We start from the raw sequence: 18741 nt of genomic DNA on the forward strand, positions 1-18741 counted from the left end.
CAAGAAATGTTTCACCAAGTAAGAATACGAAAAGAGGATCAAAACGCTCAAAGGTTTTTATTTAGAACAGACTTTGAAGCTGATCCCCATATATACGTTATGCAAGTAATGACATTTGGGGCTACTTGCTCACCAGCATGTGCGCAATTTGTAAAAAATACAAACGCACGAATTTTTCAAGAGACAAAACCAGATGCCGTTAGAGCAATAGAAAAGAATCACTATGTGGATGACTATCTCGATAGCTTCGAGAGTGTTGAAGCAGCATCAAAGGTGATAAATGAGGTCATTGAAATCCATAGACATGGGCATTTCAATATACGCAGCTTTATTTCAAATTCGAAAAGGCTGCTGGAAAATATTCCGAAAGAAAATAGATCAGACGATAAAACAAAGTTGCTCGGAAATGATGAAGAATCATATGAGAAAGTGTTAGGAGTATTTTGGGAAACCGATACCGACTATCTTAGATACAAGGTCAAAATTCCTAAAGAACAAGAATTTACTAAACGTCAATTACTTTCGCAAAGTATGAGCGTTTATGACCCCTTAGGTCTACTGTCAAACATTACCGTCCAATCACGAGTTTTAATACAAGAACTTTGGAAAACCGGAATAGGATGGGACGAACCAGTTCCAGTTAAAATCAAGGAAAACTGGCAAAATTGGTTAACAAGACTCGAAAAAGTAAAATCATTAAGAATACCGCGTTCTTACTGTCAGTTGCCGAATCCCACTGAGCAGGAGCTACACGTATTTGTGGATGCCTCCGAAAATGCATTCGCAACAGTTATATACTTGAGAAGTATATGCGAAGGAACTGTTTACATAAACATAGTAGCAGCAAAGGCAAGAGTTGCTCCTACAAAAATGCTATCCATACCCCGACTCGAATTACAAGCTGCGGTACTTGGAACACGATTAGCAAAAACCGTTGAAAACGAGTTACGACTTCCAATAAAGGGAACAGTTTTCTGGTCTGACTCAAAAACAGTTTTAGCATGGATCCGATCAGAACATCGTAAATATAAACAATTTGTTGCACTTAGAATTGGGGAAATCCTAGAAAAGTCTTTTATTAACCAATGGAAATGGGTTAATAGTAAGGATAACCCAGCAGATGAAGCCACAAAAACTATAAACCGTGAATCTATTTGGTTCAAAGGACCAAACTTTTTATACGAACCAGAGGAAAACTGGCCTAAAGAAAAGGAGTTTAAGGAAACTTCTTTAGAACTAAAACCGTTACATGTTATACGGGATAAAAGTATTAATGCCTTTAGGTCAATTCACACCAACTGGTGCTCAAATTGGAAGACACTAAGGCGATCGGTTGCGATCATTTTTAAATATATTGACTACTTAAGAATGAAAATAGGTAAAATATCATTTAGCAAATATATAAACAAGGATAATCTAGATTATGCTGAGAACATCCTTATTCAAAAGGCGCAATGGGAATCATATCCTAAAGAAATGGATACTCTCGAGCGTGGTGAAAATGTCCATAAAGAAAGTGAAATCAGAAATCTAAATCCTGAAAGACTTCATAATGGAATTATGGTATCTAAAGGACGAATAGAAAATGCGACATGTTTGCCGATATCGGCAAGGAAACCAATTATTTTATCCTATAAACACCATATAAGCACGCTGATACTTCGTTTTTACCATGAGAAATATCATCATAAAAAGACGGAGACAGTTATCGCGGCAGTCCGCCAAAGATTCTGGATAACAAATATGAGAGTTGCAATTAAAACAGTCAGGAGAAACTGTCAGTATTGCAATAACATGTCTGCGAAACCGTTCCCACCAATTATGGCTGCCTTGCCGGATTTCCGAACAACACCTTATTGCAAACCGTTTACATTTACAGGAACAGATTATTTTGGTCCATATAATGTAACGATTGGTAGACGCTCTGAAAAGCGCTGGGGATGTCTATTTACGTGCATGGTAACTAGAGCCGTATATTTAGAGTTGGCTCAAGATATGAGTGCAGACTCGTTTATTATTTGTCTGAGAAATTTACAATTTCGAAGAGGACGAGTGAAAGAATTATTTAGTGACAACGGAACCAATTTCGTTGGAGCTAACAATGAATTTAGAAAAATGTTAAGAAGAACATCAGATGATGGAATTAAATGGCATTTTAATCCTCCTGTTTCACCACATTTCGGTGGTGCATGGGAAAGAATGGTAAAGGAAGTTAAAAGCTTATTAAACAATGCTCAACCCACTATTCCAGAACATACTCTTAGAGCAGCATTAACGGAGGCCGAGTTTATAATAAACAGTCGACCTCTAACTCATATTCCACTCGAATACGAGGACGATGAAGTACTCACTCCTAACCACTTTTTAATAGGTTGTGCAGGAGAAGCCGTTTGCTCTATTAATGAAGCATCAAAGGCAGAGGTAACTCGCAGACAGTGGATAAGAGCCCAAATGGTCTGCAAAAATTATTGGGATCGATGGGTCAAGGAATATCTCCCAACGTTGGGAAAAAGATGTAAGTGGCAAACTAGAGCTAAACCGTTAGAAGTAGGAGATATTGTAGTGTTTGCCGACGAAGAGAAAAAAGGAATTTGGCTTAAGGGAAGGATAATTAAAACAATGATTGCCAAAGACGGGCAAGTTCGATCGGCAACCGTTAAAACTAACAAAGGACAATATGATCGACCTGCTGTCAAGTTAGCTGCTTTGGACGTAAGAAAAGAAGAGGATTCGTCCTCATCCGAAGATCCCGAAAAAACTACAGATAGTAGCAAAATAGGATCATCAACGGTAAATTTTGTAGGAAGCATATCAAATCTAGATATGGCAAAAAATATCGACTATGATAAAAAGTCAAAACCTAAAATAAAGCAGTTTGGCACAATACAAAAGATTATTCTATCTACTATGACAATATTATCTCTGGCAAACGCAATAAATACTTTGAATATAAAGCCAGTACCAGACGGCGGATTAATATTTGATCACATGGGAACTTGTATGGTTAAAAGAGAAGTATGGAGAACAAATATTGTATCCAACATATATCCTATTGAAGACATTGATCTGTTAAATCATATTCAAGCGAATCTAAAGAAAGCACTAGAATTTGCGCAAAATAAAACTAAGGACAAAACACTTTCGGAGCTAGCAGCTTCTATTGAAAGACAATGTGATAACGCTATTCTTGAAATTCAAGCAATCGCGCGTCAGAAAAGAAGCAGAGGAATACTCGGATTCCTTAAAGATCTCCTTTTTGGGGGCGACGATGTGGAAGAAGAATTGAAATCGTTGCGAATTCATGAGGAACAGAAACTTCATGAAATTTCTCAAACGATGAAAATTCTAAACGAAAAGGCAAAGGTTATGGGCAACGATCTGAATCAAAGGATATACCATTTGAATACAGGCATGATATCCTTAAAAGAACGGTATTCTATCACGCAGGTTGAAATATTCTCCAGGAAACTTCTTGAAGCAACGATGTTAGCATCTCAGTTAGCTGAAGGAATAATACAAAAATATCGTTCAATTCGTCAAGATCCTTTGAATAAAAACGAATTGGAGGAAGTGTATAACAGTATTAAGAAAAAACTACCTGCGGGTTATACAATCCTGCGGGACCCACTTGCTATTAAATTCGGAGTAAAACTTAGCAATAACTCCATAAATATTTTAATGGAGAATGTAATAATAAATAAGGATAACTTTGAAGTATTCAAAGTTATACCAGTTCCAAGTAATGGAAGCGTGATTGAAGTAGATAATCCAATAATCGCTATCAACCATTTGGAAGAATTCTTTTATATCAATGAAAACTTGATTCAATTTAACGAGAGCCACTATCTGGTAAATCAACCTATACTGACAAAAACAGTTGACTGCGTTGCGGCTGCCATCCTTCATAAGGTTACAAAAGAAAAATGTTTGTCGAAAAAGCTAAATGAAACTTATGTTCAGCTAATACCAATGAACAATCAAAATACGGTTGTTTATATAACAAACGAACCAAGGAACATAATTGTTCATTGTGATAATGTGATTATAAATCCTCCGTACAAGGTTGCTATGGTGGAATTAACTTCCGATTGTAAAATTTTGGCAAAAAAGCAGGTTTGGTACGCACAAATGACAGGCGTAAACTATAGAACTAAATCATTCTTTAAATCTATCGATCAGTTACCTTACGAAATTGAAGTTAATCAAAAGAAATTAGTTAAAAGTAACATGACGTTACCTAAAAATCCGTATGAAGAAGTAAATATCATAGATGAAAGGGTTTCAGAAAACCGTCCATATGAAAAACATTTATATGCTTTAGGAGGAGCGACTAGTACAATCATAATTACGTTAATCATTCTATTCTGTTATATATATTTTAGAAGAAATAGAAGACAGAGTAGCAATAGTAATAATCAACAAAACATGTTAGAAATGCCACAGTCACTTATAAGTATGCTACAAATGAGGAGATCTAATCTAAATGAAGAATCAATCATGTAACAATTGAGTTAAATCGGTAAATCACCACGCGGATGATTTACGGGCCCCGGAATGTCGCGGACGCTCGAATTAATTTTAATATTTATGGAAGATTTCTTCTGACGAGACGGCCGTAAGTAGAATCGTAAAATCAGGCCGATCCTAGAATAATAGGCTGAGTTATAAAATTTGTATAATGTTTTGTTAGGATGTAGCGTCTAGACAAAATCGGCGCACAGTATAGACAGGAAATAAATATATTATTTCTTTTGCATCTCCTCTGAATGGGAAAACCCATATCAATTGGTCTACTGAGACGCGCAAAGATAAAGGTAAATCAGCAGGTAAAATTAGCATATTTGTCTGTCCCTTTTGAGGTTTGAAGTGTAGTAATAGAATAAGAAAAGTGTACATATAGATGTAAGATGGAAATAATAAAGTAGTCTGTTTTTAGTTAGGAAACAACTCGTGTTTCTTTTGACGAGAAGAAAGAAATCCCTTCGTTTGGAAGGAGCTCGTTTTCCACAAGGGAAAACGAGAGTTAAAACAAAAAAAAAATAATAATAAAAAAATCCCTACTTCGTGTAGGAAGAAATTTTCAGTAGTTGGAAAATTTAAAACGACCAACTTTTTAAAGTAGACAAATAGCACAATCGAATAAAGCACGAGGTTTTGAGAACCAAGGCGTCGATGAATACAAAATATAAATGAAAAGGGAACATATTAAGCACAAAATAACCATTATGTACGATTCAGACGATCCGTCTTCTTTTGTCACAGTCAATCTCCGTCAACATTAATTACATGCATTCATATGAAGCCATTCACACGTAACGTCACCGTCATGGAACGTCTTGACGGACGGAGCGTGTGAACGTTCCGATAAAGAAAGTATTAAACTAATTTTGACGGAAGCTGACGTTCCGGTGACGGTGACGGAAGGAGGTGGATCGTCTGAATCGTACATTATGTCAAATAAATAGCACACGCCTAAAAAATCCGTACAAGTTGTAGCCGTAATCTGCCACATACGCATTATCAATATGAATTCATTATGACTAAAGTTTTCTTAATAATAAATAAAAATTTAGTCATTGTAACGGTCAATTTAAAAAATATTTTTTTCTGGCTTGTGGTCCCGCAGGGGTTGAATCGATGCGAATGACAGTTTCGCTATCTTTGCGGCATTTTGTCGCGATCTTATCGCATCACAATCTTTTCTAGCCGACAGTGAAAATCACTATACTAAACCAGGGAGGACGCTTCAGTCATTTTCAAAATTTTATTCTGAATCCTTTGAAGCGTTTTCTTTCTGGTGGAACAACAACTTGGTACTGCAAATTGCAAATTTGCAAATTGGTACTGCATAAAGCATGGCTGGTCTAAAAATTTGTTTATAAATTAACAATTTGTTTTTTAGACAGCTTAGAATTGAATCAGAATTGAAAATATTACACAAGATAGAAGCTACGCTTGAACCCTGCGGAACAGGGGCGGTAAGTTCCATGAAATATTGGGGGGACACAAAAAATGATTACTAAAGATCATTGAACTTTGCAATATATAAAGCATTTTTATAAAGGGAACGGAGAAGTTAGAGCAAATAAAAAGTAACCAATTAAAAATCACGAACATTTTCCCTACTATTCCAGTAATAACCAATATTCGAAAGTGGTAAAGTATAGCATTTAGTAATTTAGTTAAGAAATATGAAGGATTACGGAGACCAACTACGGGGATAACAGAAAAAAAGTGTTATATCATAAGATATCTCTATCAAATTTTCTAATATTTATTCCAGTTGTCAAAATATTGTGGGGGGGGGCATGGCCCCTCCAATAAATCTTTTGGGGGACAAAAAGTGCCTTGCCCCCCCATCACTTGGTTCGTAGTAACTTCTAAGGTTTATAATTTCTGTAAAGTGCCACAAATGTGGAATATATTATGAGGAAAAATGCATGACTAACTCGAATACAGCTGTAGCTCAATTGGATAAAGCGACAGGTCTTCTCTACAATAGAATCAAATCCATTAGATTGATATTCATCGATAGAGTTGAAATCAACATTAAATGAATGAAACGAGAGCAACGCAGAATATTTATTTTTTTTTCTATCCTTTTCGACACTGTCGATAAAATAGTTGGATGGGCACACTCAAATAGTTTTAAACAGTATTTTGCTGCATTTATATATACTGTGCTATTGAAACTGTGGGAATGTTTCATTGAGCGAGAGGGATACTAAAATGGATTATAAACAAACCATTTCTTGTATCGTTGTTTGAGAACGTTGTCAATTTTGTATGGTAACGTTACTTAACAGCCAATTCGGTATATTTTAAAATCGGGCCTGACCACAAGGGAAATAGTAAATAAGATTATCCGAAACGTCGATTTATCGTTTTCTAAATAATAAGAGAAAAGGAAACGGAACAATAATTTTTCGTCGTATTTCCTGTAGACGTAAAGGTATGGTCACAGACTAACAGACAGGACACTCAAATTTGATTCTTCAATCATTTTAACGGTCATTTCGAATATTCCATTATTTGGGACAGTACTCACATGTGTCATGATGGCGCCACGTTACCCTATCAAAAACATCATGTCTGTCATCTAGACTGTCTTTATTTTTTTCATTTACCAACAGAGTTGCCATTCATACAGAATTACCTGTAATGTATTAATTTGTATACGTCCATGCGAATTTCATGCAGGATACAGATTTAATACATATTGCCAAAGATAAACTGAAGATTACAATGTTCCATACGTTTCATTGAAAAATGTTGGGTCAGTAATCGTGAACCAGTTGGTTCAGTAATAATGTAATTTTATTGACCCTCCGTTAACAAGCGTCGACTAGTTCCGACAAAATGCCATGGAAACAATACAAGTTAGAAAGGAAGCACACATATGTTTACATTCAGCATATAATGATTTCTTGCCACAACTGATGCTTCATGGGATGAGGCTATAACAAACTAAATAAATTCTAGACAATGGTTTTAAGTAGTTTTCACTTTCTCATTCTAAGAATCACTGATATAAAGCGAAATTTCTCAATATCGTTCATACTGTAACTTGATATTTTTCCAAACATAAACAATCATTGTCATAGTTACGACGCATCTAGTGATCAGACACTTGTTGTTTTGCTTCAAAATACTCAAATTGACAGTGAACCGAGCTCATCGAGGGGTCCTATTCAAATGATACCTAAGAAATCGCAGACTACTCTATCTTGAGTTTATCTTTGATATTGCCTAAACTATATACATAATTGCGCCTACTTCTCATCCTCCAACTCAATAAAAAATCGAACCCGTTTTGTTACAATATTTACTTGCTTCTGGTCTGCCGCCACTTAATTTCGGGTGAAAACTACCAACACAATAAAAAATAGTCTAGATGAACAAATTTGAGTCGAATAAATGGTTACCCTCCAACATCAAGAAAAAGTTAAATATATTATCAACGTAATCCAATAAATCATTGTGACGATTCATTTTCAAATATTTTGATGAAATCAGGCATCCCTGCAAGCAGCTGATCGGTGTTGACAAACGAGGGGAAACCAACTAGTAAAAAAACTTTTACATAACACAAGGGGTGTACAGATAGTAAATAGTTCGCGCAGTACAATATAGGTGGAACTAGTGCATCACGAAAAATAATTTTTATTAGAATTTACTCATACTGTCATGTCTGTTAGTCTGTGGTATGGTTCCGATTTATTCGGGATATTAAATGTGCTGCTCACATATGAATCGATCGTGCAAATTTTTATCAGTGTATGAATCGATCGTACCAATTTTTATCTGTGCAGTTCCATGTATATTTACATTCTGTGCCTCATAATCATAGCCGTCATAATCATTCAACCATTAAAATATTTTGGGAATTTACTTTAAGCTATTGCGCACTCGTTACAACTAGAAATTTGTTCTATTAAAAATATACTGACTGATAAAGGGAAACAATGTGTTCCAATTTTATTGAAACAGATTTTTAAAAACGACAGTGAAGGCAGCTTTTGAAGTATCGACTTATTTTCTCAGTAAATTCGATATAATTATACAATTAGTTTTGTTGCAGGAAGTGTACAACAGAAAATCTGGATTGAATATAAAATTATAGAACACTACGTGATACAAATAATTTGTCAAACATGTGTAGATGATAACTGCAAGTAATATGGCATACGTATTATGGATGTGAAACAAACCCTCTTTAGTGTAATATTTTCTGTTATTTATTATTTCAACTTAAAATGCATTTATAGTGAAGAGAATACCTGAAAATCGTAGGCAAAAATTCGGTACCTGTGAGCTTTATAAAAGCGGTGGTTCTTACATGTACAATGAAAAAATTCACTTTCAAAGCAGTTTTAGATGGTTTCCGAAGTTCATCAGTAAATTCGCCTTCTTCCCTAGGACCAGTAAAAGCTTGTCAAGAACAAGAAATTCAGGAGACCTTACGATTAGAACATTTTCAGCTGCGCAAGGTAAACACATGTATTTATGTTGTATGGGTGTGGTCTTTCATATTAGGATTATTCCGAAACAAGAATGAAAAATGTTACAATATTTTATTTTAGGATCAACATGTTTAACAGTAACATAAATTAGAACTTTTCGAAAAGAGATTTTTTTGAAATGAAAATTTATTTGTTTACAATCAACAGACACACAGTACATTTGGTCCTAATGATAATTCCTAATAATAGTGAAAGAACTACAACCGTTTGGATCAAACTTGAAGAATTGCTGGAAAACCGGATTTTTGACCGAGGTCTCGGGTGCCGACAAAATCGACATGAAAAAAGTTTTCTCCTTTGTTTCATCACTTTGATTTGATTGCTGAAGCAGCCCATAAACGCTCAGTTTTCCGGACAGTTTCTCGTGAACTGAACGATCAACTGAAGTGACTGAAGAGTTCATCCGGCCAATCGTCCGGTTTTTGGACTGAAGCTCTCGAGCTCAGTTTAATCCGGTAAACTAATCATTTTTTCAGTTAATCGTTCAGTTCATCAGTTTTCTTTTGATCAGAATAATGTGCATCCATGAAAAAAACTGATGAAACTGCCATGAAGACAAAACGCAAAACTGAAAGGTCACCACACACGCTCAGTTCAGTTAATCGTTCAGTTTTTTTATTCCCTCCAAGGTTCATTTGGACTGTCCGGAAAACTGAGCGTGTATGGGCCGCTTAACAAATCTATTTCGATGAATTTCCAATAAACAAAAAATAAAATACGGGAACACTTGAGAACTTTATGTGAACGGTCTTATTTAATATCGTTAGTCTGTGTTCCTTCGCATTGCTCCATTCCGGACAATTAAAAGGCAGAGTCGCTAAAGTGGGCGCGTTAGAAGGTGATATTTACGAAAGACCAATCTGCATCAACAAAATTTTCAGCATTTCTCGCCAGAAGTCATTTGTAAGATGGCAAGCTTTAGAAGGAAATTGGTTTAATCATCTCTGCAAAAAAATTAAAAAAAATTTAATGCTTTATTTTTATATTTTTGGTGCATATCACCCTGTGGTTTCGGAACCAGGGATGAAATAAATTATTAAGATTTAAATTGGGTGTTGGTGACTTTTCAGCCCTATTATATATATATATATATATATATATATATATATATATATATATATATATATATATATATATATATATATATATATATATATATATATATATATATATATATATATATATATATATATATATATATATATATATATATATATATATATATATATATATATATATATATATATATATATATATATATATGATTTGATTGTTACCATGAGGACATCATTTGCTTCCGCAATTCTGAGATTTTTGTGTAGGGAAAATTTTAAACCTACTTGTATTGTGTAATGGGAAAAAGGAATTTCGAATCGATTCAATTGAAGATTGCATCGATTTTTGTCGGAATTTGCTTATAATATTATGTGACATTACATCTAATGGTTCTATATTTGTGAGTCTGTGTAACTCATTTGTACTAAACCAGGGAGGACGCTTCAAAATCATTTTCAGAATTTTATTCTGAATCCTTTGAAGCGTTTTCTTCCTGGTGGAACAACAACTTGACCAAATTGGTACTGCATAAAGCATGGCTGGTCTGAAAATTTGTTTATAAATTAACAATTTGTTTTTTAGACAAAGCTTAGAATTTCTGTTTATAAGAGGATATAAACATTTAATATATTTATTACACTTTGCCTGGATTCCTTCAATGTGATCCTTGAAAGTGAGTTTTTTGTCATACGTTAAACCTAAGTATTTAGCTTGATCAGACCATGTCAATTCCAAGCCATTCAAATTGAGAATGTGATTATTGTTTTGTTTAAGAAAAGAAGCTCTTGGCTTGTGAGGAAAGATAATTAATTGCGTTTTTGCTGCATTTGGTTTAATTTTCCATTTTGACAGATAATCACTGAAAATATCTAAACTTCTTTGTAGGCGACTGCAGATCACTCTTAGATTTCTACCTGTGGCTAACAGAATTGTGTCGTCACAGAATAGCGATTTCTGACAACCAACGGGTAGATTTGGAAGATCAGAAGTGAAAAAATTATACAAGATTGGAGCTACGCTCGAACCCTGCGGGACACCGGCTCGTACAGGTAGCAATTCAGATTTACATTTCTGATAGCTAACCTGAAGAGTGCGATCAATTAAATAATTTTAATCAAATAAATAGGAAACTGGAAATCAGACATTTTTGCTATTAATCCTTTGTGCCAAACACTGTCGAATGCTTTTTCTATGTCTAGAAGAGCAACTCCAGTGGATAACCCAAAAGATTTATTTGCTTTTATCATGTTCGCGACTCTGACAAGTTGATGAGTAGTTGAATGTTCATGACGAAATCCAAACTGCTCTGGTAAAAAAAATTGAATTCTCATTTATATGAGACATCATTCTCAACAAGATAATTTTTTCAAAAAGTTTACTGATAGAAGAAAAAATCACGTAAGGTGATTATCACCAGGTGACTATCACTGTTGGAGGGCGAACATCACGCTCAAATACTGGGATCACGTAAGGTGATTGTCACCAAGTAATTATCACCTTTCTGTCAAAATGAAGGTTATAGCAAAAATATTATCACTTCTCATTCAAATTAGATTTTTTTTTTGAATTGTAATCTCAGTGAAAATGATGAAAATGAATTCAATAGGAGCATTAGAACTATAAATTTTATGATCTAACACTCTGCCAAATCAACAGGGAATATAGTGAAATCTTAATAGAAACATATTTAATTGTAAAGTTATTAAGTTTGACGCAAGTTCGAAATCAAGTAGTGAAAGTGTAAAAAATTGCATATAGGCGAATCAATCAATTGTAAAGCCTTTCGCTTTACATAGCATGTAGATTTGTTGGAAACCCGACTGAGTTTGTATAATTCTGAATGCGCATGTATGCAAACGTTCTTTTCAGTGTTTTATCTATCCGATTATTATATTCGGATGTGATTAAACTAATAGCAACAATCTTAGGTTCGTTCGAACGCCCTATTGGGTGATTGTTCCAGTTCGAAGGTAAAATCAAGTGAAATGATATGTAAGTGGGTTAAAGGGGACATAAGAAGGGTAATAAGGGCGTGATCGTAGAAATGATGTAATTGATAAAACTCTTGGATCGATGGCTCAACCGATTTAGTAAACCTTAAGTCTAGATTGAGTGTGAATAGATCATGGTGGACACTTCTTGTCTCGGAGATATAATCGAATAAACGCCTCAACAAACTCTCACTGACCGTAGTTATCTCGCTACCTTGCTCCGCATTTACCATAACATTAACTTTTCTGTTCTTTCCTTCTCGTCAGCAAAATTTACCACCATCGCCCAGGGAGGGCCGCTCCAATTGATGACTTACAAACGGGCCACCCCGTAGCCCCGGGGGTATTTTCCGCGGACCCGCAAGAGCATAAGTATGCGGCCACCGTCGATACGTACCAACGTCACTTGGATGTATGAATAACCTTTATCAACATACGACAATTTGACCCTGTATTTGAATGTAATATATAACGTAATGAATGCAATGTAATATTTAAAGAAATTATTCGAATCTTAAGCACTTACAGTGTGCCTAAATAAATATAATAAATTAAAAATTTATTTTAATGGTTCAACTAATTATTACATGCTTGGGATTAATTGTTTACTAAATAATCAAATAAACGACGTGAGTGTAAGAGCACTCTTTTGGGAATCAATCTGGAAATTATTAAACCTAGCTAAACTTTTTTGAAAAATTAGCTCGATAGAGTAAACTGGGGTAAAAGAAATGATAATAAAAAAAAGGTCGAAGAAAATGTTTTAATCATAACCATTTCTTTGAAGGTTTATTTCAAATTCTATTCAGCCTCTCGATTAAAATCGATGCAATTTTCAATTAAATCGGTTCTCTGTTTGTATTAGGAAGTTAGTATGAAATTATTGTATGCTTATACGAATTACCAGCAAGAATACAAATAATCATAGGCTATCTAGAAACCGTTACTAATATCGATGTATTAATCCAGAGTTTTAGTAATTCCCAAATTGAGATAGATATTGCTCAGTTCTAAAAATTTAAACCAAAGTTTTTAAATTTAGTTGGTGATTAACTTCGGCTGACTTCACTGATAGTCGGTTTCCTGTTCCGGATGTATCGAAAGTAATAATCACAATGGAGCAGAAATCAATTTCTCAGAAATGATTAGGTTGATGCTCGCAAGTTAATATCAATATCAGAGGTATCTTTAGTTATTCAATTTTACTCGGGTCCGACAGTTTTGGAATGATAATTGTTACAAATCTGAAAGCGTCATTGATACGAATTATGAACAAAATATTTACACTTATCATGAAACAAATTGAATTTGTGAGATTAATTTGATGGTAAAATTATGGTATTTGATGTGTGTCACAGAATAGCACTCATTTTCTCTAATTGCACTTTTTATTTTATTATCAAATGTAATTTTGAGTGTTTAGCAGGAGATTCACAATATTTGATTAATAGAACGACGTGCATTAAGGACTATTCACACATATCCGGTCCGGTTCAGTGCCGGCACTACACCGTGCACGGATACTAATATTATTTCATTCGTTTTCTATGCGCGCATTTACACCTATCCGGCACCGTGCCGTTTCAGTGCAGCTCGCCGTCAGTGTAGCGTCCGTCCGGCAAACTCAAATTCGTCGTCACCGATATTTTTTATTTTCACTGAAGTCGGTATGTTATTGCATTGGCTGTGCCGGAACGGAAACAGTACGGAAATGGAACGGAAGGGTTCCGATAAAAAAAGAACACTGACGGCGCACTGAAGGCACTTTCACTGAACCGTCACGGAACTGAAATGTGTGAATAGTCCTTTATGGATCTTGATGTATTTCTTGACAAGAAGCTAACATTCAAGCAATACACATACTACATTATTGCTGAAGCTTCTCGCTACCTGGAATTTGTTATGTTGGCCAAGCATTGCTTAAATCCCTATACTATTCACTCGTCGTTTCACTCTGGAATATTATTTAGTTGTTTGGAACTCTATCTCAATAGTGCTTATAGAATAGAATCGATACAACGCAGATTCTTTCTATTCGCTCTTCACTGTTTACCATGAAATAATGCTCAACAGCTACGAAAGTCGCGAATTGCTAATTAGTAACACTAACGTTACACTGCAAGTAAGACAAGAGCTGCCGCCTACCGACAGAATTGACTGCCTCACTTTGCTCCGTGAGATTAATGTCAATGTTCGTTCTCGAGCTCTTCGTAGACACACTTCGACTTCCTCTACGCCGCATCAACTTCGGAATAATCGGTGCCGTTATCGGCTTACAATCGTTCAATCGAGTATCATCTGGATTCAACTTCATTCTTTCACGTAATATCACAACAGCTAACTTTTTACTTAGTTTTGGAAATTATCATTGGAACCGCATTGTCTGATTTAACAATAAATAAATATGCATATTTCCTTTGTTTCGATAGCCATCCGGAGCTTTCAAATAACGTCTTTAACATGGTTTCATCCAATGCTCATTTTTTCATACTCCATGAAAATTCCTCTCTCGTGTTGAGCATTTCTGGAATGTTTGGAAAAAAATGAAACGAAATATTCCGGTTAAATGTAGAATTTCTATTACATAATTTGTATGCAAAACTCGAGCTTGATCGAAACACGGAAAGATATTTCGATTTGCCCCGCTGAACACATAAAATACTTACATACTTCAGAGGTCTATTTCTCATCCTAACGTACAAGAACCAAAGAAAACCGAAACTTTACGATTTCATGTCTTTTTGGGACATTTTATCAGAACTGATGAGAGATACCAGGAAAAAATTTCAAATATTTCCGTTCAGGGTTAAAAATGTTCTCGAGCTCAAAAAATTTTGGGTTTCAAATGCTCTATGAAGTATGATGCATGGTTTAATAAGCGATAGAATGACTACTTTAAATTGATTTGATATTCAAAAGATCACGAAAGTAAGTTCTTTAGCGCATATTCAGGAGTGTTCTAGTTCTAGATGCATAATTTATGTAAGTTTTAAAATTTAAATGTAGAATTTATAACAAAATAAACTGGCAGCCCCAAAAGCGTTTTATCTGTGTTTCAAATATAGAAAAAATTAGAGTGACTATAATCAGAGTGGCGACAGCTGTTCGTTTGAAATGACAGCTCCCAGCAGAGATGCCATATATACAGATTTATCTGTATTATACAGATTTTTAAATACGCATACAGATTTAATACAGAGTACAGATATTATACAGATTTTCTAAATTTTATACAGATTTATACAGATTTCACAAAAAGAAAAAAATTAAACTATTTCGCCTGAGCTATCTATTAGTTTCCATTTCTTCGCGTTTCGTCTTCGGCTTGTCAGTGCTTAGAGCAGTTCAAACTTAACTGCCATCTCGTGCCCAATAGATCAATCTATACCGCTAAGCATACGTAAAGTTGGCACTATTTATGTATGCAATCCTTTAAATGATATTGTACAAGTGCCGTATTATTTCTGACGTCTCAGGCGTAAACGAGTGACGGCTGAATACTGGCCGTCGCAAAATGTGAACATTTAGGGGTTATGTTGGTTTGTGAAAAAATCACATATTTTGTTTCTACAGGGTCCGGCACTCGAAGTGTAACCAATTAAAAAGGCCATAAATTCAGTTTGGAAAATTACTTTTACTTAATTCAAAGTACAAAATGTGTAAAAATAATACAAAATTCAGAATCAATTCACTTTTGCTCGATATGACCACCTTTTGCCTTGACTATGGCCTTGAGACGGTCAAAAAACGAATCGCAAGTTGCCGAATGTGACTTGCAGGTATTTAGGCCCACTCGCGGACAATAACTTTTTTCAGCGCCTCGAGACTGGTGTATCTTTTAGTTCGGACTTTGCTCTCCAAAATGGCCCAAAGAGAATAATCCATTGGATTCGCATCTGGTGAATTCGAGAGCCATTGTGTGGACGTGATGAAGTTCGGAACGTTGTTTTTCAGCTATTCTTGGTTCACTCGTGCTTTGTGAGACGGTGCCGAGTCCTGCTGAAACGTCCATGGTCTGCCACCGAAATGTTTGTCTGCCCACGGCTTCAAAGCAACCTCCAGAATACTTTCCCGTTAATATGTCGCATTTACCTTGACGCCAGGCTCGATGAAAACGATTGGAGAGCGCCCATCTGCGGTTACAGCGGCCCAAACCTGTTTATCTGTTGCGGGTGCTGCCTCCTGGTGGCCAATCGATGACTCAAATTCTCGTATGAACGGTCGGTCATGTAAACCCTATCGTTTTGAGAGTTTACGAATTGCTCAATCGGAAAAATTTTCTCGTCAGAAAATACAATGCTCGGAAATTGACCGCTTTCGGCCAAACGAAGCAACTCCTTCGCTCTCTCAATTCAAGATTTTTTTTTCGCGTTCACTTTTGGCAAAATGCTTTCTTGCGCTTGTAAACAATACAACTCCGAACTGTCATTTAGCAAAATTCTAGAGAGCTGATGCCTGTGCGTCAGCTGCGCGAGCGGTCTGAAGTTGGTTACACTTCGAGTGCCGGACCCTGTATTTTTTCCGCGTCAGTGCTTGAGGCAGTTCACAGTTTCTGCACAAACCAACAAAAACTCCTAAATGTATCTATTAGTATTTGATTGCAGTGACGAAATAAAAATTTATCAATAAACGGACTAAAATACATGTATAATTTGAAACCAATTTGAACTGATATTAAAGGAAGCATTATAAAACTTTGTCAGAATGAGAGTTGTATGACCTGACTTGACGTTGAATATTGGATGTTGGATTACATGTCAACATATGAAGTCAACATTTTCAAACTATTAAATTTCGTCGATGAATTGTAAGCGCAGCAATGACTTACGAAGATATGAAGAATGAATGCTCATTAAATCTGTTATTCTTTAATCATAATCTATTGGAATAACATCTTCTAGCATTATTTTATTGTAGAAATTTCATTTTATTAATGAATACAGATAAATACAGATTTTTCCACAAAGCAATACAGATTTTCTATGAAAATATCTGGCATCTCTGGCTCCCAGTTCCAAACGAGCAAACGACCTGTCAATTCAATGTAAAGCTAATGGAATGTTTTGAATTGTTGCCAAAATTACGGATGAGATGTCGTCACTCTGGTTATAGGCACTCTAGAAAAAATAGAACGGCAATGTCTACCAGTTTTAAATTTGACAGTAGAACTGGTCGAATAAACAAAACTAAAACGGATTGCTGGGGATACGTTTGTTTCAGTTTCATATACATTATAAACTACCCATATGAATCTTGCAGCTGCTGAATTTTCTCATAATGTATCTACAAATCGGTAGACCTGGCATCCCTGGTTGCAATACAGAGATCTAGCAAAGACTTCCTATTAACAAGATATCCAGCTCTCACATTTCCCGAACAAATCAATGGCAACATTTTTTTTGCGAGCATGGCGCCCTCAAGCAAGTTCGCATCGAATCTCGTACATAGAAGTATGGGAAAGAAATGTCAAATTCGTGCGCGCCAAAATAGCAGCACTGCGCACTCATACAATTGATAAGATTTGTTGAATGTGATGCCGTGCGATAAATATGTCTGTATATAATATCTGTATCATCAACCTTATTCCACAGACTAACAGACAAGACACTCAAATTTGATTCTTCAATCATTTTAACGGTCATTTCGAATATTCCATTATTTGGGACAGTACTCACATGTGTCATGATGGCGCCACGTTACCCTATCAAAAACATCGTGTCTGTCATCTAGACTGTCTTTATTTTTTTCATTTACCAACAGAGTTGCCATTCATACAGAATTACCTGTAATGTATTGATTTGTATACGTCCTTGCGAATTTCATGCAGGATACAGATTTAATACATATTGCCAAAGATAAACTGAAGATTACAATGTTCCATACGTTTCATTGAAAAATGTTGGGTCAGTAATCGTGAACCAGTTGGTTCAGTAATAATGTAATTTTATTGACCCTCCGTTAACAAGCGTCGACTAGTTCCGACAAAATGCCATGGAAACAATACAAGTTAGAAAGGAAGCACACATATGTTTACATTCAGCATATAATGATTTCTTGCCACAACTGATGCTTCATGGGATGAGGCTATAACAAACTAAATAAATTCTAGACAATGGTTCTAAGTAGTTTTCACTTTCTTATTCTAAGAATCACTGATATAAAGCGAAATTTCTCACTATCGTTCATACTGTAACTTGATATTTTTCCAAACATAAACAATCATTGTCATAGTTACGACGCATCTAGTGATCAGACACTTGTTGTTTTGCTTCAAAATACTCAAATTGACAGTGAACCGAGTTCATCGAGGGGTCCTATTCAAATGATACCTAAGAAATCGCAGACTACTCTATCTTGAGTTTATCTTTGATATTGCCTAAACTATATACATAATTGCGCCTACTTCTCATCCTCCAACTCAATAAAAAATCGAACCCGTTTTGTTACAATATTTACTTGCTTCTGGTCTGCCACCACTTAATTTCGGGTGAAAACTACCAACACAATGAAAAATAGTCTAGATGAACAAATTTGAGTCGAATAAATGGTTACCCTCCAACATCAAGAAAAAGTTAAATATATTATCAACGTAATCCAATAAATCATTGTGACGATTCATTTTCAAATATTTTGATGAAATCAGGCATCCCTGCAAGCAGCTGATCGGTGTT

Source organism: Malaya genurostris, chromosome 1, assembly GCF_030247185.1.
Source record: "Malaya genurostris strain Urasoe2022 chromosome 1, Malgen_1.1, whole genome shotgun sequence".
Taxonomy (NCBI): Eukaryota; Metazoa; Arthropoda; class Insecta; order Diptera; family Culicidae; genus Malaya; species Malaya genurostris.